At 35.6% G+C, this 25,478-nt stretch overlaps 2 protein-coding genes across 3 annotated transcripts in view; one reads left to right on the top strand and one right to left on the bottom strand.

The window, feature by feature from the left end:
* The window catches only part of LOC134756094 (uncharacterized), a 219,183-nt gene extending 198,044 nt beyond the window's left edge, over positions 1-21,139 (bottom strand). For both annotated transcript variants that reach the window (XM_063692901.1, XM_063692902.1), the window contains exon 1: positions 21,037-21,139. The gene's annotated coding sequence lies outside the window, so the exon portion shown is untranslated. The remainder of the gene's footprint in view (positions 1-21,036) is intronic.
* The window catches only part of LOC134756102 (phospholipid scramblase 3-like), a 455,878-nt gene that overhangs the window by 115,442 nt on the left and 314,958 nt on the right, over positions 1-25,478 (top strand). The window lies entirely within an intron of this gene.

Here is a 25,478-nt window from a genome sequence, read left to right as displayed (position 1 = left end):
ATTAAAAATCTAATACATATGTTTATTTCAAAAAATGACAGGTCTACCTATTAATAGGTATACGAAATATCTTCGACGTTAATTTATCGGCAGAAAGTAATGTACTGAGTCTTATATTTAAATTGTGTTTGAAATGACAGATACAAATCACATCTACCAAGTTACTTTAATTCGGTTATATGAATCAGACTCAATAAGACGGCCGAAATTAACTACATCATGCTCACAACTTATATTTGTGTTTGTATGATACAATTGGTTACCCTACTTAAAAAGAATTTATAGTTTTGTTATATTTTTGTGATAATTCAAAGGAAATATTCAGCATTTAAGTCCCCGGCAAGCTCGGCCGAATTTCACCTTCCCATACAAACGGAGTTTCGTTCTCATTTTAAAACTACATGCTGGATTATAATGAAACTTTGCACATACAATGACATGAGGTATATCTAGGTCTGTAATTAGTTTATATACAAAATAAACGAAATAGATCGAAGACAAGTTTTGTATGGTAAACATAAATTCGCTGTATTTTTTTACTATTGTATCTAAAGCTACATAAACTAATTACAGATCTAGATATAGTTTATCCTATTGTAAGTACAAAGTTTCAGAGCAATCTAGCTAGTTGTTTTAAAATGAGAGCGTAACTACGTTTGTATGGAGAACCGAGCTTGCCGGGGACTCTTAATAATTAAATAACACTTTTCTAGGTATTTTTAAGCATATCCTAAAGGCTTTGTTTTATCCCGAGTATTTAAATCAGTTTTGGGTATATATTTTCACCATTTTCCGATTTTATTCCAGGGAGACAACGATTAGGGAATGCAAACCGGTTTTTATTTGTATGAAATTTCGGTTAATAACCGGTTTTTCCATACAATAAAAACCGGTTTGCATTCCCTAACAACGATGTTCTTCTCAATAAAAGAGTCTTTTTTGTGTTTTCTTACTTGGTCCCATAATAAAAGTTGTTTCGTATGACTTATACTTGTATAGTTTACTCACATCGCAGAATACGGTTATATAAATGTCAAAGAAGGTTATAAATTCTATAAACAAATTAAATTATTTTCTATGAAAATATTTTAATTTGTGGTGGTTTTAATGGATGCTGGTTCGATTCCAGCTCTGGACACTGGAGGCTTTGGTCATTTTTTCCTTCGTATATGACATTTATTTCAGTTTTCTATTTAAGGTTATAAATTGTTTAAAATGACTTATTCTTAATCTAGGATTTTTTAAATAACATGAATATTAATATAATATTGAATTTGTATGAATACCTATTAATTAATCTGTGTTAAAACGAAAAATGCATATTTATGTTTACATTTACAAACAGTAGGTCACTATTACATCAACCTTCCAAAAGAATTAATTACAAAATGTATGTAAATTGATAACTATTACGTTTAATTAACTGCCCAACGGAACGTGGCATTCTTATATTTGTCAACCTTATCATTATAATCAACGAAATATACAAAATTGAACCCTATTTCACATAAAATAATAATGTTGACGACCGCTTTTTATTCGCTGGTTTGTCAACTTTGTTTTTACAGTAATGCACCTCGGTTGTACAATAATGAACTTTATTTCTAAGTAGTTAAATGCCACTGTAAGTGCAATTGTTGTTTACCTACTATCGATTTGCAATGCTAGCCGCGTTGAAATTGGCTCAATTTCTTTTATATTGCATTGATTTCAATTCGCTGTTTTTTATTAGGGTTCTGTACCCAAAGGGTAAAAACGGGACCTTATTACTAAGACTTCGCTGTCCGTCCGTCTGTCCGTCTGTCACCAGGCTGTATCTCATGAACCGTGATAGCTAGACACATAAGATTTTCACAAATTATGTATTTCTGTTGCCACTATAATATATACTAAATGCAGAACAAAATAAATATTGAAGTGGGGCTCCCATACAACAAACGTGATTTTTTTGCCGTTTTTTTGCGTAATGGAACGGAATCCTTCGTGCGCGAGTCCTACTCTCACTTGGCCGGTTTTTTTGCGGTTACGTTTGACAAATATTTGACCTATAAAATCATAGTTAGTTTATTTTTTAAGGGATTTTTTTTTCTTTAATCCCTCATAAATTGTAGGAGGGAATCCCAATACGGGACTAACAAAAAAATCGGTGAAAAGAAAAGGAAAAGAAAACTCAATTTGGTTACTTTTACAGTTTCTAAATTCAGAACTTTAGAAGATTTGATTTGTGTTTCATATTTCATCTCTATATAATATATACAATTCTGCACTAATTACAAGTTTCTGTTTGACCCAATGGGTGACTGGTAGAGAATGCCTTAAGGCATTCATTCCGCAATTTGTACAATTTTTATATCATGCATTAAAAGTTTAAATAAAATAAATAAACTGTTGAAGGATGTTCCCTTTAGTGAAACAGCTCCTCTCAACGAGACTTAGTTGTTTGTTTTGTGGAACTTCTTAAGGGGCCCACTGACTATCAGTCTGCTGGACGATATCGGCCTGTCAGTCAGAACAACTGTAATAGTCAGTGGGGCCCCGTTCACTGCATAGTATAAAACAAAGTCGCTTCCTGCTGTCTGTCTGTCCCTATGTATGCTTAGATCTTTAAAACTACGCAACGGATTTTGATGCATGTTTGGTTAATTTAAATGCCATAAAATCAGGATTTAAAGAGTGACCCAGGGACTTCCGGTTCGAGCGCCATCTTGATAGTTAGCATCGTGATTAATTACTTTGTTTTTTGCTCATCAATATTGTTTAAAGTGTAATATCGATAGCTTATTATACAGTAAACTAATGTGGTAGTGTGCAGTAAATGGAGAATTAATTTCGAAGCGCGTTTAACCACCATCTTGGAGTCAACGGCCGGTAGTCCACGTGCTTCTTGTAGTCTAGCTATCGATTTACAAGAGCTAACAAATCACCGTACACTGTCTTGTACAACCGTACAATTTTTGTCGTTTTTAAACCTCTTAATACCTTGATACTGGCGAAATAGTCCCACTGGGCTGAAGCCATAATTTTAAAAGAAGAAGAGTGACCCAGGCGACCGTACGTAAACATGGCAACGAGTGAGAAGAAAAAGTAAAGTAACACCTTATAAAACAACACAAACAAAATCTCCCGCCGCGTATGTCCGCGATAAATTCAAAAACTACTGATCGGGGTTCATGAGGTTTTCACCTATCAGTAGAAAAATTCTTACAGAAGGTGCAGGTGTATAATTTTTTAATGTTTTGTGTAACCCGTGCGAGGCCGAGGCGGATCGCTAGTGGAATATAAATAAATATTAATAAATAAAGATAAATATAGGAACATTCTTACACAAATTGACCCACGGTAAGCTCAAGAAGGCTTGTGTTGTGGGTACTCAGACAACGATATATATAATACTTATACAAATACTTAAATACATAGAAAACATCCATGACTCAGGAACAAATATCTGTGTTCATCACATAAATAAATGCCCTTACCGGGATTCGAACCCAGGACCATCGGCTTCACAGGCAGGGTCACTACCCACTAGGCCAGACCGGTCGTCAAAGAATATAATAGTAAGCAAAGAATATAAAATTAAGCAAACATCGTCTAATCCCTCGGCTAATTGCGAACAAATCGCAGCTGCTAGGCGCTGCGCAGCGCAGGTCGACGACACTCACCGTTAGCGGTGATTAGACGGCCATTAAGTAATGCCGGCAACAGTCGCACTGTGAGTTGTCGAAAACACTCATATATATGAGTTGTCGAAAATTCAAATTATGTTACTGCAGTTGTTAGTGATAATCGTTACACATATATGTAGCTAATGATAACACATTCGTTTTACAACAAATAATCAATTACCAAACGTAAAATAAGTAATAAAGACGGGAGATGTTAAGGCTAAAATATAAATCGCTTCCAAATTGATAACCAAACAATGAGATCACCGTAAATTTTGAAATATAGACGATAAAGGAGCAAAAAGATGATTTGAAACAGCGGTATTAAACAGAATGCTAGAGGGAAGAGCAAATTTAAGTTTAAAAATAACAGTGAATGCTCATAGAAGTCATGATTCAAACAATATTTGCGTTTGGTAAGACGAACTAAACCTAACACAGTAAATCCGTTAACAATGAGTTAAGAAGTTACAATACAGATATAAGTATAATCTCGGAATAAAATAAGATCACGATCTAATCGCATATCTCCGCTCAATATGTACAAGCCTTAACGAGAGATCTTGCGTGACAATATTTCGATACAGCGACGCGAGCGCAGCATTATACAATCTTAATTCCAAATGGCGGAACTCCGTGGAAAATCCTTTTGAGTTACGACCTTCTGGATGAGAAGGGGATGCGCACACGCAGCGGTTTGAAGAAATGCAGTCACGTTCAAGCAAATAATGCACAGTAATGCAGCGAATTATGTCATGAGTTAGGTTTGGCGAATTGTTGACTAATCAAAAATTGTGGAAACTTTGTATGTCTTTGTATCCCTAAAACGGGTGTTATAAACTTGTTACAAATCTGATAAAACTAGTAATTTTAACTGTAAAATAAGTTTTAGTAGGTAATAAAAACGTTATTGATAACGACAGCACACAACAGAAATATTAAGTATATACTTTGGTATATAACTTTTCAGAAAATTTCTTAAAAATCGAGGTTTCATATGTAAGCAGAGTAATCTCAATAAAATTTTTGTTAAGGGATGATATGTTTCATATGAAACCTAAATACATAGAAAACATTCATAAGTCAGAAACACATTATGCTTAACACATAAATGCCTAAATAAATAGCCTCAGCGGGATCCAAACCCAGTTCCACTACCATAAAAACTTTGCCAACTTAGTATACATTGGTTTTACATAACGTTCCTTTTTCTGCGTCTCCCACGGCCCGGTTCACGCATGCTCATTGTGTATGGGAACAATTATCCTAGCACACGCAATTAATCGGTTTTGTGGCATTATCTAATGTGACCCCATAATGGTGCAATATATCGCTTAAGAGACACGCGAATCCGACGCCAAAAAGACGCTCCCATACAATCGCAGTTAAGCTCTAATTTTAAAACAACATGTTTAAATTACTTAAACTTGGCATTTACATGACATATATATGTATGTACTGTCTGGTACTAATTTTCATTACTAAAAAACCGGCCAAGTGCGAGTTTGTTGTATGGGAGCCCCACTTAAATATTTATTTTATTCTGTTTTGAGTATTTGTTGTTATAGCGGCAACAGAAATACATCATCTGTGAAAATTTCAACTGTCTAACTATCACGGTTCATGCGATACAGCCTGGTGACAGACGGACAGACAGACATACAGACGGACGGACAGCGGAGCCTTAATAATGGTCGCGTTTTTACCCTTTGGGTACGGAACCCTAAAAATTACACAAATTACGTAAATAGGTACTTACTACATACTCGCCGTCACCACACATTGGCTCTAGGAGCCCAATTCAGATTTAGCGACTTGTTATGATTTTGAACCTGTTTAATACGACCTTGATGAGCGTTTTGGTGATTGGCGCGCATTCACACAGGACTTTCTCTTCATTTATAATAATAATAATAATATGTGGAATTTTCTATAAAAAGGGACCTTATTGTCGATGGCACTTACGCCATTATAAACGATGCTCCGATATAAATACAATGCCGCGCGAAGCTGTGCGGCGTAAGCGCCACCGACAATAAGGTCCCTTTTCATAGAAAATGCCCCAGATAATTACTTTATTCAAATAAGTAGGATCCATTGGGGTTAGGTCATGGTGACTTAAAATCAAGTGTTAGTATTTAAAATACTAAATAAGATTTGAAATAAGAAATTTACAATAAATTAAATTAATATATCCGCATTTATCAACAAGAGCTATCTTTAAGACTAGAATAAGATCAAAATCGTAACAAGTTGTTAAATCTTAATCGGGCCACAGAATAAATAATAGTGCTAGGTAGAGAAGATTCACTCTCTGACAAAACGCGTCTATTACGACAGATATGACCGCTAGGTGGCGCAAGCGCGTGCAGGCGTCCGTTTCGTAGCAGTGCGCGGCAACTACTATGGCTTAGACACCAAAATTGGTGTGGGCCGCATGTACTTCCAGCGACGCGACGAAATCGCGGAGTGAGCCACGCCTGATCAGGCTCCAAGTACCCTTGTACTTAAAGCCCGCTGTGAGGGCGTTTATTTTCACGCAGAGGTCTAGTATTTTGCAAGTGGAAACGATGCCTAAAAGGGAGGAGGGGTTAGTGTATTATTATTACAAGCTTTTATTTAACTTGCAATGTACCTATGTAAGTATGTATATAATATGTATGTAACATGTTTGTAAGGGTCAAATCTTGCAAGTTAAATTTGACCTACTTCCCGGTTTCCGATAAAGCTGAAAATTTGCATATATACGTAAGTCTGGTGACAATGCAATATCGAGCTGATCTGATGATGGAGACAGGTGGTAACAGGAAATCTGTGATAAAATAAGGCAACCTAATTAGTTGCCTGAGGAAAGAAAAGTACAGTCAGCGATAAAAGCTTGTACCAAAAATGAAATTTTTGCCAAAAACTTATTTTATCTCTATGTTTTATCATACAGCCTGTGTCTACCCTTTTGAAAAAAAAATCCTTGCCACACACTAACATTTGTAATAATGATTAAAGAACCGTTATTTCTTTGTGCACCTCAAATAGACCTGTGTGCTCAGCTGGTGAAAAGCACATTGGAAATCCAAGATGGCGGCGGTCACGCGCGTTTCAGCGCCGGCGCAGGCGTTTGAGCCGTTTCCGGTTATTGTGCTTTGCTTCCGGACTAATTAGCACTGAGCCTTACACTGTTCTTGAAACACTAAGTAGTCTAGGTGCTGCCTATGTTACCTAGGTCCCATTTGAATGCCATACGTGATATTTAAAAACGGTTACGGTAATTCACTGCCATCTATCGACACACGATTAAAACTAAAAGTGAAGATGGTTACAAAACTGAAAAATACCATGATATGTAATTATATATGGATAAATGATTGCATTTATTATTTTTATATGATTTTGACCCATGTTCTTTCACTGATATACGTTAAAGTTGTTAAATAACAAACGAAACCGTCAACGCCATCTAGTCGAGAATAGGCCAAAAGTTGTAAAACGTGGCGGCGCCATCTGTAAGAGAATCAAATTTTCTTGATTTCCGAGGCACGTTTTTCCTTAGACTGTATTCATCTTATACGGAGTTTTATCAATCTTTGGCAATATGGAAACTGAGGACGCTACGCGTTTAAGATGTATTGACGCTGTGGGTATGACGCTTTGGAGGATAATTGGCGTTTAAAGGGTAAATTCTGAGGGTCATAAATGTCGCAAGTCATAACTGTCAAGTGTCAAGCACCTACATCCCTTCAAACAAAAATAATTTTCCAAATCGGCCCATTCGTTTTTGATCAATCGTGGAAAATAATGGTGCAAGTATTCCCATTTGTCCCCACCTCATGTATGGCGATGGTTACGTGGAGCGGGGACATAATATATACACCAACATAATTAAAAATAAATACATACAAAGATCTCAATCAACTGAAAACCTTTTATTTTTGATGTAGTTAAAACCATATTAGATTATTTTAAACCGGGTCACTCACGTATTATTAAGTCGAAACCAACCAACCAAAACCAACCAAGCCAAAACCAATAGTTAAAACCAATTTTATCGCAAGAAGCAAGTGAAAATTGCTACAGATAATTAGACAAGTGACCTAATACGAAAAACTTCGTTAAATGTCAAATACAATGGCTTTTCATGTAGAATTCATTCACGCTCACGTCGTTTGAAGAAGCGTCAAATCAAACAAGAAAACATAATAGAACACGATACTCGTGAGTGATTATGTGTGAAAATTCACCTATTGTTTCATTTTGATTGTGTACTGACAAGATATATCAACAAAAATTGTTGATAAATCTAAAAAAAAATTCGTTCCATTTGGAGTTGAAACTCTAGGTCCATGGGGTCCCAGCGAGCACAAGTTGTTTGCAGAAATCGCAAAGCGTCTGGTGGACGTAACTGGTGACCGAAGAGCTGGCGGCTTCCTCGCACAACGTATCAGCATTGCGATACAGCAAGGAAATGCCGCCAGCATTCTTGGTACAATGCCTCAAGAACCTATTTTAAATTTAAGCTAGTTATTCATTTCGTTTACGTAGTACCTCTGTATATATCTTAACAAAAATATGTCAGTATTTTAACCTCCCGAGACAACGCATACACAAATCTTGTAGATCCATTGGATGCTACAGGATGGCCCAAAAATACGTTTCAGACAGTTTTTTACTGTGACATATTGTTGCAAAATTGATAATTTTCACAAACGTTTGCGTTTATGTATCATAGTTATAAAGAAGAATATTTTGAAGATATTACGTTTTATTTTAGTTAAATAATAGTGGTTTAATGTTATATGACATTTTGTTAAATACGTGTATTGTAAGCAAGAAAAATATTCTTAGAAAAATGTTGCTGACGTTGTTTTGGGCCAACCTGTCTTTTGAACCTTTATTAAGTATCTAAATGAGGGTTTTAAAATAAAATACGTAAACAGTGATCTTATTAGGTACCAGCCATATTTTCAATTGTATTTGTTATACAATACACTAATCAAGTTACAAAGATTAGTTTGACCTACTTCCATGGTCAGCAAAATTTTGACTGCGATATCATTTTGATGACAGCGCTTTATGAGCGTTTCTTTTTTTTTGCCATTTTTTTATGTGACCTTTTTTGCAACTTTTGTGTTATTTCTACTCAGATTCACGAGCTCTTTCGATCCTAATGGGATAAAAAAATATCCCAAGGTTTCTTTCCTATTGTGTTACCATTTCCCCATATACTTTGTATGGCGCTGGCGGTAACAAAAAGGAAAGTTTGAAAAATGTATAGAAATTTTGGGACATTTTTTTTTTCTCCTAAAAGGATAAAAAGGGCTCGTGATCCTGACTAGAAATAACACAAAAGTAGCAAAAAAGGTCACATAAAAAAATGGCAAAAAAACGCTCTTATATGGTTACTATTGTTTAAAATGTATTTAGGTATAATAAGATACTAGTACTACATATACCAATAGATATTTCAATATTCCCCGAGTAATTTTTTTATTAAATCATATTTTATAACCTACGCTCACAAATCGCTCACCTTAAAAATAAACCGTTGCATTATGAACCTCTTTTTAAATTTTAGACTGATTGATATTATTAGAGAACAAACCATCAGCTGATAACAACCTAATTTTTATGTCTACATAAAACAATATCGCCTAACCTCTCATTAAGTTAATAATACTCTCGGAATAATTGCAATCAAAGGAATTACGGCAATCGGGACAACGCTCTCGACCTTTGTGCGATGTTATAAAAACAATTTATAGTACAATACAAGCCGTATTGTTATGTTGTACAGCACAGTGTAGCGTGGGACGGTGGGGGCAATATATCCCACTTGGGCAGATTTTTATTACGTTGTAGTTTTTTTTATCGTAAACCGTTAATAAACTGTAAATAAACCGTTGCATTATGAACCTCTTTTTTAATTTTAGACTGATTGATATTATTAGAGAACAAACCATCAGCTAATAACAACCTAATTATTATGTCTACATAAAACAATATCGCCTAACCTCTCATTAAGTTAATAATACTCTCGGAATAATTGCAATCAAAGGAATTACGGCAATCGGGACAACGCTCTCGACCTTTGTGCGATGTTATAAAAACAATTTATAGTACAATACAAGCCGTATTGTTTAGTTGTACAGCACAGTGTAGCGTGGGACGGTGGGGGCAATATATCCCACTTGGGCAGATTTTTATTACGTTGTAGTTTTTTTATCGTCAATTTCAATAAAATTTGGTTAATATGTACATATATAGGTATATTTAGACTAATATTTTGTACAATATAAGCTCAATTTCACCGTATGTCCCAAAAAAATATCTGAGTTATTAAAACGTATAGAATTTTTGTAGCTCAAGGGAAAGTTGCTCCAAATTAGGCGTGTTTAGTCCGCCCAGAAGTCCCAGAACGACCAAACGAACCAAATTTTATCAAAATCTGATGGAAAAAAAATCGAATGTACAGGTTGGCTAAAAAATAAGTGCCTTCCCTTTGCCAGGGAGATTTTGGGATTATACTGAGCACCTTTTACTATGGGACCAACCACAAAATCGAGAAAAAAAAATTTAACCTTCCATAGAAAATGGACCAGCCAAAATATATGAAACTTTTTTTTTCACGATTTCGGGGTTGTTCCCATAGTAAAAGTTGCTCAGTATATTCCCAAAATCTCCCTGGCAACGGGAAAGGCACTTATTTTTTAGCCAACCTGTACATTCGATTGGTTGGATTGGAAAATTTGGTTCGTTTGGTCATTCTGGCCGGACTAAACACGCCTAATTTGGAACAACTTTCCCTTGAGCTACAAAAATCCCAAACGTTTTAATAATTCAGATATGTTTTTGGGACATACGATGAAATTGAGCTTTTATTGTACAGAGTATTAAAGTCTAAATATGTATGCAACGGGAATGTACTTATTTTTTAGCCACCATGTATAATTTTTTCGATGGGACTGGCGTAATCTTAAGATTAAAAGTCCCTAAATAAATACATGAATAAAAAAAATGTATAATTTAAAATGGCCCATTTAGCCCGGTCAGCATTATAACTAGATAGTTAAAAGTAAAAGCTTACTTTATTTTTGAAACCACTGCACCCACACTACACTGCGCATAGACCGAAGCTCCAGCCCATTGTTCTGGGGAGAAAAATCATTCGCGAAAATGATTCTTTGTTTCGGCCGCAACAATACGACGATGCGATAGTGGCCGGTCGTTACCACCAGTGCACCTATACCTTTATTTAACTACTCAGTTATAATTATAAATAGCCTAGTGTTCTCATTTGACTTTTCTGCTAAAAATACTGACGAGCATACCGCATTCAGACCTAAACATCGTTCGGACACTAATATAATTAGGGTCGGTTGCACCAAACTGTTTATCATCGTCGCTTAATTTTATTGTATGGAAAGTTTCATAGTATACCGCCGCGGTGCGCCGGGTGACGTTGATCAGTCTGTCAATTGCGGATGGTGCAACTGGCACTTATACGGATTTAACAAATCGTTATGGGTTTTAACTGGTTTTGACACCTTTGGAATTATATTGGAGAAACCATAATCGAAACTTTTATCGGACACTAATTTGAAAGAACGTTTATGAACTTTAACCTAACCTGAGAGGCTGGAGTCAAAAGTGTATAATGATTTTCCATATTAGCGTAAACTATACCAACTTACACAACTATATCAACATTATCAAGCTAATTACTAGACTAGAAATTAAATTAAATCTCACAATCAACGCGACCGCGGGAAAGTACAAAAACTAAGTTAATCCGCCATCTTTAATCGCCATCTTGAATCGGCCATCTTCCTCCCACAGCCGTCCTAAATTCCCGAAGTGATACGGATTTTTCCGGCGGTTCCACGGCCTCGTAGTGACAATTGGCACTTACGTGTGCACACTGCCTTTATGTTGGTGAAAATTTTGCTACAAAAAAGCTGTAGAAACTTGACTATGTATATATCTTATACAATTAAAACGATAGTTAATAGTTATGATATAGAACTATTTGAACGGGTTGACATCGTGTACAGTCAAGGGCATAAATATATACATTCCCAAAGTTTCAAAAATATGTGTACCTACGCTCTTACACTTTAAGGGGCCCACAGACTCAGTCCGCCGGACGATATCGGCCTGTCAGTTGTTCGGAACTGTCAAATTTTTGTTCTAACTGACAGGCCGATATCGTCCGGCGAACTGATAGTCAGTGGGCCCCTTAAGACAATAAAGTCGTGTTCACATATTTTTGAGCCATTTGTCTGCATCGATATGTTTGCCTTCGACTGTACCTGGGCGTTTTCTAAAATGAATATTGAAAACCCGATTCTTTCAAATCTGGACATTCTTGGGCTCATTCTACTCAGAATCGACAGCATTCTCCATCGAATTTAAACACACGCAACGCAATACACGGTCGTCGTGAACGAAACATGTCTCCGAAACATGTCGCGCGAGTGACTAAAACAAGTGAGTCTAAACCGTAAAATGATTTAATGTTAGCATTCTCCATGCCATAAAAAAATTAAGATTTCCCAAAATGTCCACTCCATTACGTTACGTTTTAGTGTGAAAAAAATTTTCATTTGTATGTGCGTGCATACATACGGATTAATGATTTTTTTATTTGTATTTATTATTTTTATATGATTTTGACCCATGATTTTGATGTGTTAAAATTGTTAAATAACAAACGAAACCGGCTACGCCATCTAGCCGAGAATAGGCCAAAGGTGTAGACGCCATCTGTCCGAGAATAATTTTTTCTTGATTTCCCAGGCACGTTTTTTCCTTAGACTGTATTCATCTTATACGGATAGAAATACAGAAAGAAAACAGCAACACAAGTAGAGGTAAACAAAAGGCGGTCTTATCACTAAAAAGCGATCTCTTCCAAACAACCGTTAGGTTCCCTTTTAGGTAGGTTATTCCTTTAGACAGTTGAATTAACTTATTTTTAACTAATACGTGTTTTACAGAACATTGTATGAAACTAGTTTGCTTATAAACTTCAAAGCAATTAAGTAACCAAAAACCCTAAAACACTATTACATAACCACGTAACCACAAAACTCCTAATTTGTATTTATCACCTGTCGCATCATAGCGTTTAACCGGCGGTTATCGTTAACCGTTACTTAAGTGACGGCTGACCGGAAACGTAGAACGTGCTAAGTGAGCTAACAGATTTAACTTTAAGGGGCTTTTACACTATCCTTCGTCGTATTCGGCGGGTAGTTATCCCGTATCAATAAATATGATACTCGTATAGGCGTTGGAATCGTTTGAAAACCATAACAAATTTAATTATTAAAAAAATCACACTAATTTAAAAAAAATTAAGTAGTTCGGATAGTTATTTAGTTATATCCATAGTATTAATATTATAAATGCGAAAGTGTGTCTGTCTGTCTGTCTGTTACCTCTTCACGCTTAAACCGCTGAACTGATTTAGTTGAAATTTGGTATCTATAGAGATAGTTTGAGTCCCAGGGAAGAACATAGGATAGTTTTTATCCCAGAAATCATCCTTAAAAGGGGTGAAAAGGGGGTGGAAGTTTGTAAGGGAAATCGATAAAAAGCAGATTGGATAAAATATAAGCTACCCAAATTACTAACTTCACGCAGACGTAGTCTAGATTTAGATATTTCCGGTGGTCCTTTAACGCCTAAATACTAATGGGGATGTTAAACTGAAAGAAATGTCATATACGAAGGAAAAAATGACCAAAGCCTCCAGTGTCCAGAGCTGGAATCTAACCAGCGTACCCCGTTTACCGGACAGGTGCCTGAACCGCTCGGCTATCCGGTCACGGTGGCATGGGTCGAAATTTCCAAGTATATGACAATTCCCGAAGGCTTGTGGCGCCCCCAAATAATAGTAGTTATTTTAATAGTAGTGTGTCTACTTGAAAAACCACAAATTAAAATATTTTCATAGAAAATAATTTAATTTGTTCTTAGAATGGGGATGTTATTTATTTCATTTTCACTTGAGTACCTAGTCATACCTAATTCAAGCGAAATGCGCAGCTATTTCTTGTAAGTTACAATTGTTGTTACGAAGGATAGTGTAATATCCTCTTACCCGTGGTTTGACCCTATAGTTAACATCTCTTTCAATACATACGATTAGAACCCCAGCGCCCGGCGACAGATCAGGTCTATGGTTCTGCCGCAAAACCACAATTCGGCTGCAGAGGACAGCGAGAACGGCACATCGTAACACCGACACTCCTCTTCCTCTGCATCCCCACCAACGCCGCTACAGCGGAACGGCCCCGCCAAGTTCGCAGTTCAAATTTTAAGACATGAAAACAGCGATCCCAGAATCAGCAGCATTTCAACCCATATATAACCCTACTTTTTGGTTAAGACGCAGTCGAGTAAAATGTTGATATTGGGGAAGATCGTGTAAATGTATAGATAAAAGTGGAATTCATATTCATCCAAGTTTCATATCAACAGAATGCCCCCTGGAAAAGTATAAGCGCTCAATCTGGATTCAGCAAGTATTTTCTACAAGAAGACTTAATTTTTACACAATGGTAAAGCCGTAAAGGTACAGTAGCGGCAAAAAATCTATCATATTGCTATTTTTTTGCAGTCATTCATTCGAAAATTCGTGTAATTGGACTTTATATCATATAAACAATGATTGTATTATCATCACGAACACATTTGTATACTTACGTCCCACAGCACGTGGCAACAGGCAGTCACGTTAACAGAATGCGGATTGGGGACTTCACACACATCAATTAATGTACGTTATAAATATTAAATTTGTTATTTGAATACTTTTACTGTTTTTACGCGTCGGCAAATAAGTTACCGTTTATATGTAACTTTAACGATGGGACATGTTAATGTTTTATAACGACTAGAATTATAATATAAACTGGCTTGTTATGCAATGTAAATAAATATGATTTTAATACAGTTGCTCAAAAAGTGCTACTTTTCGTGGCTGTTTAGCGTGCGGAAAGTTGGTTTTCGCGAACTAGTGCTTTTTACTTTTAAAATGTTTTTAAATTTTTACTTGTTCCAATTCATGACTACTTATTGATGAGTGTTAATATTAGTTTCCTTTAAACGTCGTAATCAACATAAAAACCTACTGTTAATGTAAGAATACGAAAAATATGCATATTTCATATTTTATTACTTGCCTCTTCATCATTATAAGTATTATAACACGTTTATTTTTTAATGTTGAAAAACCATTCTTAATAAGTTGTCTGAATGGAACGGAACGCCTGTCAAAGAAGAGGCGTATTTTCTTACTGCAAGAATGTTTTAAGTTTCCAAAGGCAACATTCGATATTGTTTTTATAAATATACGATACACAAATAATCGTAAATAACGATATTTAGGTAATAATAGTACAATGTTTTAATATTTACTATTGTTTCTGTTTTGTAGAACATGCATTTGAAAAAAAAACTCATTGAAGTGGGTTCAATAATAATAACAAGATCTATTCTAGTCGAATAAAAGCTAGAAAAACACCTCTTCATAATGTCAATGTCAATGATGTCACAGAATTAATAATATAAAAGTTTCGAATTCCATTCCTTACTTGTTGCTTTTCTTATTTTTTCGCAACCGTATTAAAAAACGTCGTTCGATACACGTGCGGAAATGTCATTCTTCACTCGTCCCGAGTCTTGCCACTTGCCTACGGCTCGTGGCAAGATGTCTCGGTACTCGTGGGGTAATGACATACTTTCCGCACTAGCATCGAAATGTACTTGTTTTATAACTTAGATACACTTACTATACCAAAGACTATGTAACTCCGTATAAGACGAAAACACAGTCTAACGAAAAAACGTGCCTCGGAAATCAAGAAATTTTGATTCTCGAACAGATGGCACCAGCACGTTTTACCACCTTTGGCCTATTCTCGACTAGATGGCGTTGACGGTTTCGTTTGTTATTTAACCATTTTAACGCGTATCGAGTCAAAATCATATAAAAATAATAAATGCAATCATTTATCCATATATAAATACGGTTATGGTATTTTTAAGTTTTTTTAACCATCTTCACTTTTAGTTTTAATCGTGTGTCGATAGATGGCAGTGAATTTACTGTGGCTACAAAATTTACTATGACAGTTATACTCTTATATATCCTCTTTGGCTATACTAACTTGAAGTCATGACTAAAACTAAATAAATAGGTACCAATAGAATCGCCATATAAAAACAAAAGCAACGAATGTACAATAATGTGCAATCAATAAGCAAATAATTTGTCGCATTTCGGTACCTTTTTAGAATTTTACGTATAAATGATTTATAAATGAAAATTTGTTTTTCTAAACTATTTTTCACTTTTTTTATTTACAATAGTTATTAAAAATATCTTGAAGCGATTTCCTCAGCACTTGTCGATCAAACAACATTTCACATTACCATATATTTAATATGAGGGGTCAGCGGGGCTACCGCGAAAACCGAAATTCGCAAATTGCAGGGATCTTTCTCTTTTACTCTAATGTAGGCGTAATTAGAGTGACAGAGAAAAATGACCGCAATTTGCGAACTTCGATTTTCGCGGTTATAGCCCAGGAGAGGAAATCATATACTCTCAAGACTAATCACTAGGTACATATTCATTATAAAACTAAAGTCCCTGGCGCTTCTGTCTGTATGCTCGGGATAAACTCAAAAACTATGGTTTTTTATGCGGTTTTCATCTATCAATAGAGTGATTCTTGCGGAAGGTTTAGGTATATAACTTGGTTAGGTTTTTATGTACAAGTTATTTGTTTAAAGCTTATATGTTTTTACTTCGGAATGGTGTCAATATGATACCATAAATGAATTAGGCACTTCCGATTTATACGAAAACGATACCAAAGATGGCCTAGTAGCTTCATTGATGTAGATAACAAAATAAAATTGAGAGCCCTAAATAAACCTTCAAGAGCGGATATCTCAAAAACTATAAAAGATATCGAAAAACTAGACTTCATTTTGTATAAGTGGCCATGTCGCTCAGACACATAGTTTCCGAGATATAATCGAAAAAACCGGCCAAGTGCGAGTCGGACTCGCGCACCGAGGGTTCCGTACTTTTTATTATTTGTCGTTATAGCGGCAACAGAAATACATCATCTTTGAAAATTTCAACTGTCTAGCTATCACGGTTCGTGAGATACAGCCTGGTGACAGACAGACGGGCAGACGGACAGCGGAGTCTTAGTAATAGGGTCCCGTTTTTACCCTTTAGGTACGGAACCCTAAAAAGCGAAAAATGGAACCTTCAAACCGGACCCCCCCCCCCCGGCACCAGGGTTACCACTTTTGATATGTTCACCTCCTAACCAGTCCAAAGTGTCCAAACAAAGTTACGCAGTCAAAAATTGTGTTCCAAGCATTTCCCTCTATAACTTTTTTTGAGCATTCATTGCCTAATAAGTTTGGACGCTTCACTAATCCTAGAAAATTTTAATTTCACGCAGAGTATCGAATAAACAAACGATGGTAGAGGTCGTTACGCACCAGTGACCTTACGACAGGTGGTATTAGATGTTAGGGGGAGTTTTTGGGCATCCTTTGTGCCATCTGGGTTTGTTACTCGTATATTACCATAAAACCGTCAGCTATGTCCTGCAGGCCAGTTTGAACGTACACTGATATGAGAATGATATTTGAATCATATATAGTTATCGTGCGTTTCTTCCGCGCCAATACATGTACGGACACTAACTTACGAGTGAAATGCACGATAACTGAATGACATCAGTTAGATGTCATTCTGATATCCGTGTACGTTCGAATTGGCAATTAAAATCCCATAGAAAATGGACCAGCCAAAATGTATGAAACAGACAATTTTTTTTTCGCGATTTCGGAGTTGGTCCTATAGTAAAAGTTGCTCAGTATAATCCCAAAACCTCCCTGGCAACGGGAATGCACTTATTTTATAGCCACCGTGTATAGTAGCTGACGAAAGAGATGCAATACCGTAAAACTGTACAACTTTGCCCGCTTTTTGCAGTCTTTTACTTTTTTTTCAAGTTTCTTGGTCCATATTGCATTACTTATCTGTGGCAATAACATATTGACATACTCTTCTTTATGTGAGTGAGCAAACCATAGTAGAAATAAGTTTCTGTACTGTAGAAAATGGGTCTTAAACAGGCGGGCCAAAAAAATGAAAAAAAATCAAGATTGCCCACTTTTGCTTACAGTCTCTTAACTCCACGATTATCAACTTTGTGGTCATGAATCAAAGTCTATAATCCAGACTAAACATGGCATAGTTTTGTCGTATAGGTATTAAGTCACTAAGTTCAGTAATTCACCTCCAAACTTATGTGGGCAGTCATAAAAAAAATGCGATTCTTCATACACAATCCTAAATATGCTAGGGTTGTCAATTTTTACTTTTACCCAAATTATAAAGAAACAATCAAAACTCAACATAATTTTTTTTACTGCAAAGGAAGGAAGTATACAAAAATATATAAATTAACAAAAATATTAATTATTCAAAAGCACTGCCAATTTTACTAAGCATTAAAAGTAGGTAACTACAGATAACATAACAAGAAACTTTTTTAAACTGCAAAGGAAGTATAAAGTAATATAAATAAAGCAGTTGTTGCTTATATGTCCTCTTAAAATTAGCAAAATAACTTTAAACAACGTTGCATGGTAAATGCCTCCTCGCAAGTCAATAATAACATACATACTAGTGACAACCCTAACGGTAAAAATGTGCTGGGCAATGTTGTGAAAAGTGATACGTAAATACGATCATGAGATTGCCCACGATCATAATTACAAAAGTAATGCATATAACGTGTTGAATTTTCGTCTACATCGTTTCTAAGCTGCATACTATTTACAGTTAAAACTACATCCCTGTAGGACTCTCCTGGACCGATATTCCACCAAAGTTTTTTTCTTTTTTTGCCCGCCAAAAAACACGTCCTCACTTGAAGCCGGCTCACGCGTGACTGAAGTTAGGAACACTTCAACTAATAGGCCAGTGTTGCCAGCAATATGATTAGCTATAAACCACAGATTGAAACGGAGGTGTATCTGTTACTAGTTTTATGATATTTCGCTTCTACTGCTTAAAGCTATGTTGAAAAGGCAAAGTTGTAACTTTCTACGGTACGTAGAAGTGAAATGCAGATATCACTAAATAACACTATGACCCTTTTAAAAAGTCTTCAATCTCACGCTTATTAGTGCTGCATTCAATTAATTCATTTGTTAGTGATAGTGATGTAACCAGACGGAAGCTTTAGAAGTTATATCACGTATTACGCTTCGAAGTTGAAACAATACTGCGTACTGCATAATTGTGGTTAGTAAAGATATCAACTTGGTCATTTTAGTATGCTGTAACGTCGTGACTATGCTTATAAGTTATTTGACTGTATTTAAAATAAATTATTATACAACATGCATGAAATAAAGCACGCAAATATTAATAGAGAAACGTAGACAGCATTTATTTTTGGACACAATTTCTATTTTAAAACCCGTATAAAACTATAGTGTAGGTAATTTGATTGTGACGTCACTTGCTAGTTTTTCATATAAATTCTATAGTAGTAGTAATTCCAAATCGTTTTGACAGTTCGAAAAAAGAAACTGATTTGACTAGTAGTCAAATACCCTATTGGAAAGTTAGGCAGGAGTTCCTTATTCGGAATCTCAATATGTAAATAGTATTTTGTAATTATATTAAATAGATCAACAAGGTTTATTATTATGATATGAGTAAATTAATCGGCGGACAGGGCGGACACTCGAGCCTGAGCGAAGACTCTCGAAGAGTCCGAAACATGTCGCAAAAAGCGACTAAAAAATAGTGAGTGAAACCGTAGTGATCTAAATATTTTGAAATATGTCTCACGATAGTTTAATTTAGATTTAGAGAAAAAATAATTTTAAGTAGGTACCTACAGGTATTTACTATTATGACATCTCCTAATATGTACTTGTACTTATACTGCTGTAATTTAAGCTTATTGTACCTCTATTACTGTTTTTTTTACAGCGACAATAAATGACTTTTAATAAATAAAAATATATCACCGATAATCGCATGCGATTTGCATACATTGCGGTTTTTGGTCGATCCATTGAATTCTATGCTCCTAGTTAGCCAGCAATAATCTAAAATCACATGCCATTTATTGCAGTATCGTCTGTAGAAGCCTTTACACGTAAACAAGTGAGTACCTGCGTGTAGGAATTTCATACAATATGGACACGTGGCAATATTCGTATGTTCATATATTTAATTATTAGGCCTAGTTTATGTGTGTGTACAGCTGCTGCTGCTGTGACTATCAGACGCTCTTTTATATCAATTTATATTGAAATCTTTTACAAATTGTTTTTAGCCACAGTGTTTTTGTCGCGTAATCTATATTGAATTGCAAAGTTTAGCAATTTTTGTTTATAAATGTACTACCTAAATATTTTATTATTGCCTATGCCTACAATAAATAGAAAAAGGTAGTCATATTTTAGGTAGTATACAGGGTGTAAAATATAAATGCATTTCCGTGGCCAGGGAGGTTTTGGGATTATACCGAGCAACATTTACTATGGAACCAACCACGAAATAGCGAAAAGAAATTTACTCTGATAGAGAATAGACCAGCCAAAATGTATTAAACAGCCAAAATTTTTTTCGCGATTTCGGGGTTGGTCCCATAGTAAAAGTTGCTCAGTATAATATTCACTTATTTTTTGGCAAAAATAAAAATTATGATGTAGTTTGTTAAGTATTTACAATAACAAATTATCTCAAATAAAATATAAAAATTTTGCGCCAGATTTATAGAGTATGTCAAAAAATTAGTTAAAATATTGTTTATTAAGTAAGGTAATTTTTACTGTAATCTTTCGTTTTATGATAACCAAGTTGTTGTTATACTTTATAGTTTTAAATTAAACTATAAATTCTAACTGCACACACAAAATTACGATTATTAAAAATACGTAATCCATTTAATTCATCATCACTATCATTCATTATCTTCCAATACTCATTGCACAGATCGTTCCATCAAATCACAAGCAATCAACGCAAACTCAATCCAAATGTGCTCAGGCATAACGGCGTTACTGAGCTAGAACCGAACAGACAGACGAACATAACGGCACCGCGCCGCAATTATCAAACAAACCTATTTTTCTTAAAAACCCACTTAAAAAGTACCGCAAATAAAATTAAACTTCACCGCGAATCATCACCTTAGAAAAACTTTTCGAAAAATTTGCAAAAACAAAAATATCGCTACACAGAGCCTATAAAAAACAAAAGGCAATCGTCAAAAAATAATAGAAGTACCAATAAACAAAACACACTCACCGCATATAAAAGTCACAGTTCACAAACAAAATCACAACACAGCACAGTTTTCGATTTTCGAATATGGAACACAAGCACTCGCGTGCGTCCGCGTCGGTCGGCGCGCCGTTATGTTCTGCGCAGGCGCGAGGCGGGAAAGCGGAGAGAGCATTGGATGAGCTTTGCCGTGATAATGCTAATTGTATGTTTAGGTTTAGGTTATAGACACAACAGACATCAGTTTTATGGGCTTTATAGGCGCAGTAAAGTAAAAATGGATATAATTTGAGAATAGGGTATTTGACTACTAGTCAAATCAGTTTCTTTTTTCGAACTGTCAAAACGATTTTGCTAGGCTTTGCTACTATGGAATTTATATAAAACACTAGCATGTAACGTCACAATCAAATTACCTACTCTTTATAGTTTTATACGAGTTTTAAAATATAAATTGTGTCTAAAAATAACTGCTGTCTACGTTTCTCTATGAATCTTCTGGTGCTTTATTTCATGCATGGTGTAAAATATTTTATTTTAAATACAGTCAAAATAGTCAAATACCCTATTGTGATTCGAAGCTAAGACTTATTTTAACTGAGAACCTTAGGTTTATGTATATAAGTGTCAATTATTAACCGTAAAATATCAATTTTTACGTTACACCGACTAAACAAACCTTGATATCTCATGTGATAATTTGACCGATTGATTGAATTTTTTGCACCAGCAATATAATTATAATTAGTCAGCAAAGTATCGACACTTGCACGCAAAAACTATCGGCCCATTACGCGCCCTTGTATTGTAATTTCTCAAGGAATTGCAAGGTTCTCCCAATAAAAGGTTTACCTATTAGGTACATTATTATTCACAACGACGGGACTTAATCGCGTAAAATAAGTTTTAAATTCACCTCCGACGTTTCGAGGACGGCGTTGTCCCCGTGATCTCGGAGAAGACTGGCTCAAGTTGACATCAACAGATCAACATCTTCTAGGCGAGCGAGTTTTTCGAACTACCCGCACTTGGTCTTGTTTATTAACTTGAACGACTTGACTTGGTAAATTTAAATCAGTGTTATTAGGTACATGTTTATAAAAAGTCGCGTATGCAAGCTCGCTTATACAGTATGTTTTTTCAAAGACCTGCAATATTTTACGATGTGAATATATTGGTCAAGCTACCTACTGAACAACTTTTACTATGGGATCAACCCCGAAATAGAGAAAAAAAAAATGGTTGTTTCTTTGGGAGTAAATTTTTGTTCGCTAAAATATTGCACTTAAAAAACATTCTGTATCTTTACTTTCAAAGTTGTATCATAAAACAATAACACTATTATTTACTATTACAGACAGTACTTTAACAATTGAATACATATTATTATTCACAACGACGGGACTTAATCGCGTAAAATAAGTTTAATTACGTTAGTTTAGTTGCAATTAAGTCCCGTCGTTGTGAATAATAATGAGTAAAAATCGTGAAAGTTTAAATTGATACATACTTACAATAAATTATGTGTTTATGTGTATGAGTTGTAAGTTTACAATGCACAATGGACATAATTTTGTTTCTATGTCTTTAGCTATGGCACAGGTTATCATAATCAATGAAGATGGACGCGTTATCGCACGATCGGGGGAAAGTTTTGGCCCCGGGTCGTAGGTTTACGACTCACGACGTACTCAACCGGGCTGGTCGAACTGGCTGAGCTTAACAGATAGAGTATCTAGTTGGAAGTTGGAAGGTACCTAGGCTACCTAAACATTGGCCAAATAAGTAAGCTTACTTGATTATCTATACAGTGGAATCTCGATAGCACGAATCTGAGGGCCTACCGCAAACCACGTTCGACGTGTTGCCTCCATGTCACACTTACATACGAATTTACAAGTGCGACAGAGAGGCAACACGTCCCTAGGCCCTCTGAAGGGACACGCCAAAAAGTTCGTGTTAACGAGTTTTATAGAGGGTATCGAGTTACAGAGGTTGTTATTCGTCTTAAAGAGGCTTCGAGTTACAGAGGTAAAATGGATGAAAAATTCTCATTAGAGGTAATTTATTACATACGCATAAAGTACGGTCTTATTAATTCCTTCGAGTTACAAAGCTTTGTTGATAAGTAATTTCGAGATATAGAGGTCAAATTTCAGTTTTCGAGTTATGGAGATAAAATTTATACCTAGTTGGATAGTCGTGAAGGGAATCGTTGTTTACTTCGTCTTAATGAGGTTAAATATTTCGAGTTATGGAGGACTCTCATGTCCAGTGCAAGGCAAGTTTTTTGGGTTTTGTAGCTAAAAGGACAAAAACATCCCTTAAGGGGCCCACAGACTATCAGTCCGCCGGACGATATCGGCCTGTCAGTTGTTCGGAACTGTCAAATTTTTGTTCTAACTGACAGGCCGATATCGTCCGGCGAACTGATAGTCAGTGGGCCCCTTTAGTTCCGATCGTCAGTTTTGTAGTCTAATGTCAAAATCTAGCCTTTCTGGTTTCTTGTATTACTCTTCTCAGTCAAGCGCCAGCCATGAATGAAAGAGTTCCGTCTACATTAGCATGGATACACGATTGTGCGCGAACACTGAATGACAAGTGAGGGAGAACTACCTTACGGTCTAGCACGAAACAGTTTTTACTACAATCTTACTTATACACGTGCCTGATATCTTTCTTGTTCCTGAAATAGTAGATTAAATTGTGTTACAAGGGAACAAAATGACATATTTACGGCGAGGGCGTACATTGAATCCTAAAGGAAGCGAAGGATTCTATAAAAGAATCCCGAGAGTAACGAGGGATTCTAAAGTAGAATCCTGAGCGTAGTGAGGGATTCAAGTGTGTTACGCCCAAGATGGAAATAATTTTGCTACCATGTGACACATACTGCTTTTACATCACCTATGAGGTAATTATGACGTTTAAAAATATTATTTATAAAATAATAATGTGTAAAAAAAAAATAGTGTCCTAGAACAGAAAAGTGTTACTTTGATCCCTCCTAGCAGGGCAGAAAAGTGCCATTTTGATCCCTCCTAGCAGGGAAGAAAAACCCCTTTTTCGAATTGGTGATGTGAAAATACATTTTAAATACCTATAATTATTTTGTAAAATGTCATGTTTTGATAAGTTAGGCGTCGAAGGCACAGAATTACAGATCTATGAGATCTATCCGGCAATAATCCGACTATTAAATTTCATCAAAAGTAAAATTCATTTATACCTACCTAGTTAATTCGTATGAATTAGTAATATAATTTTAAAAAGTGAAATAGCCTTTTTTCACAATCCATAACTCCCGCGGGATCAATATGCCTTAGTCCTTCGTGACACCTGTCCTGCATGAAATAGCTATTTATGCAACAAGTACGGAAAGATATGATTTCCGACGAGTGGAATTTTATTCACGAGCGAGTGTATAAAGGAATACGAGTCGGAAATCATCTTTACGCACGTGTATCATACAATGTTTTACTATGTATTGTGCGAGTAAATAAAAAAAAAACATATAATGCCATAAAAAATTGAAAACAAAAAGCACTAGTGCGGAAAAGTAGTACTGTCCGCATGATATGGCTCCGTAGGAAACGCACTTTTCGAGCACATGCATTTTAATAATTTTTTTCGAGCAAGTGTGATGAAAAGTAAATGCTATACTTACGCACAAAGCTTCAATAAAAATACTGTAAGTAGTTTAAAAAGTTTTTTACAGTACATATGGTGCTACTTTCTCGCACTAGTGCGTAAAAGAGCACTTTTCGTGCATATGTCGAAAGTTTAAAGGGCCATATATGTACTGTAAAACGTTGTACGATACACGTGCGAATAGGTAATTCGTAATTTCCTCTTTTCCGCACTTGTATCGTAAATAACTATTATGAAAATTACACACATTTAATTTCTAAAAATATATAAACAATTATAACAGTATTATTTACCTGATACCTGTCCTACCCTAAATAGTGTGCAACATACTTCATGCTAGCCTTCGGTAATGACGAAAGGATCAAGGCCACTAGACTATGGTAATCAATGAAGCATCGAGAGATCGATAAACAGTAGCCAGCAACTATAACCGACTGTGACGAGAGAAGGGAAAGTTATGCTGCGTGTGGAGATATACATTTATTATTTTATTTATACAGCTTAATTATTATCACTATAATGTAGGTATATAATAGATCTCCAAGAACGGTTGGGCTTCAGGAGGCCTAGCCAAGATGACAGGCATTGATAGAAAACAATCAAGGCTAAAATAATGTCTGGAAATCACCTGGAAATAATCACGTGACTTTTCGTCGCATCTGTCATCCTGATACATTTTTAGGGTTCCGTACCTCAAAATGAAAAAACGGAACCCTTATAGGATCAATCATGCGTCTGTCTGTCCGTCTGTCATAGCCTATTAATTTGGTATACATATGTAAGTTTGTGGCCCAAAGACGAACATGTAACGTGAA

Source organism: Cydia strobilella, chromosome 3, assembly GCF_947568885.1.
Source record: "Cydia strobilella chromosome 3, ilCydStro3.1, whole genome shotgun sequence".
In the NCBI taxonomy this organism is placed as follows: Eukaryota; Metazoa; Arthropoda; class Insecta; order Lepidoptera; family Tortricidae; genus Cydia; species Cydia strobilella.
Note: the sequence above shows the minus strand (reverse complement) of the source record. Positions and strands in the feature narration are given on the sequence as shown.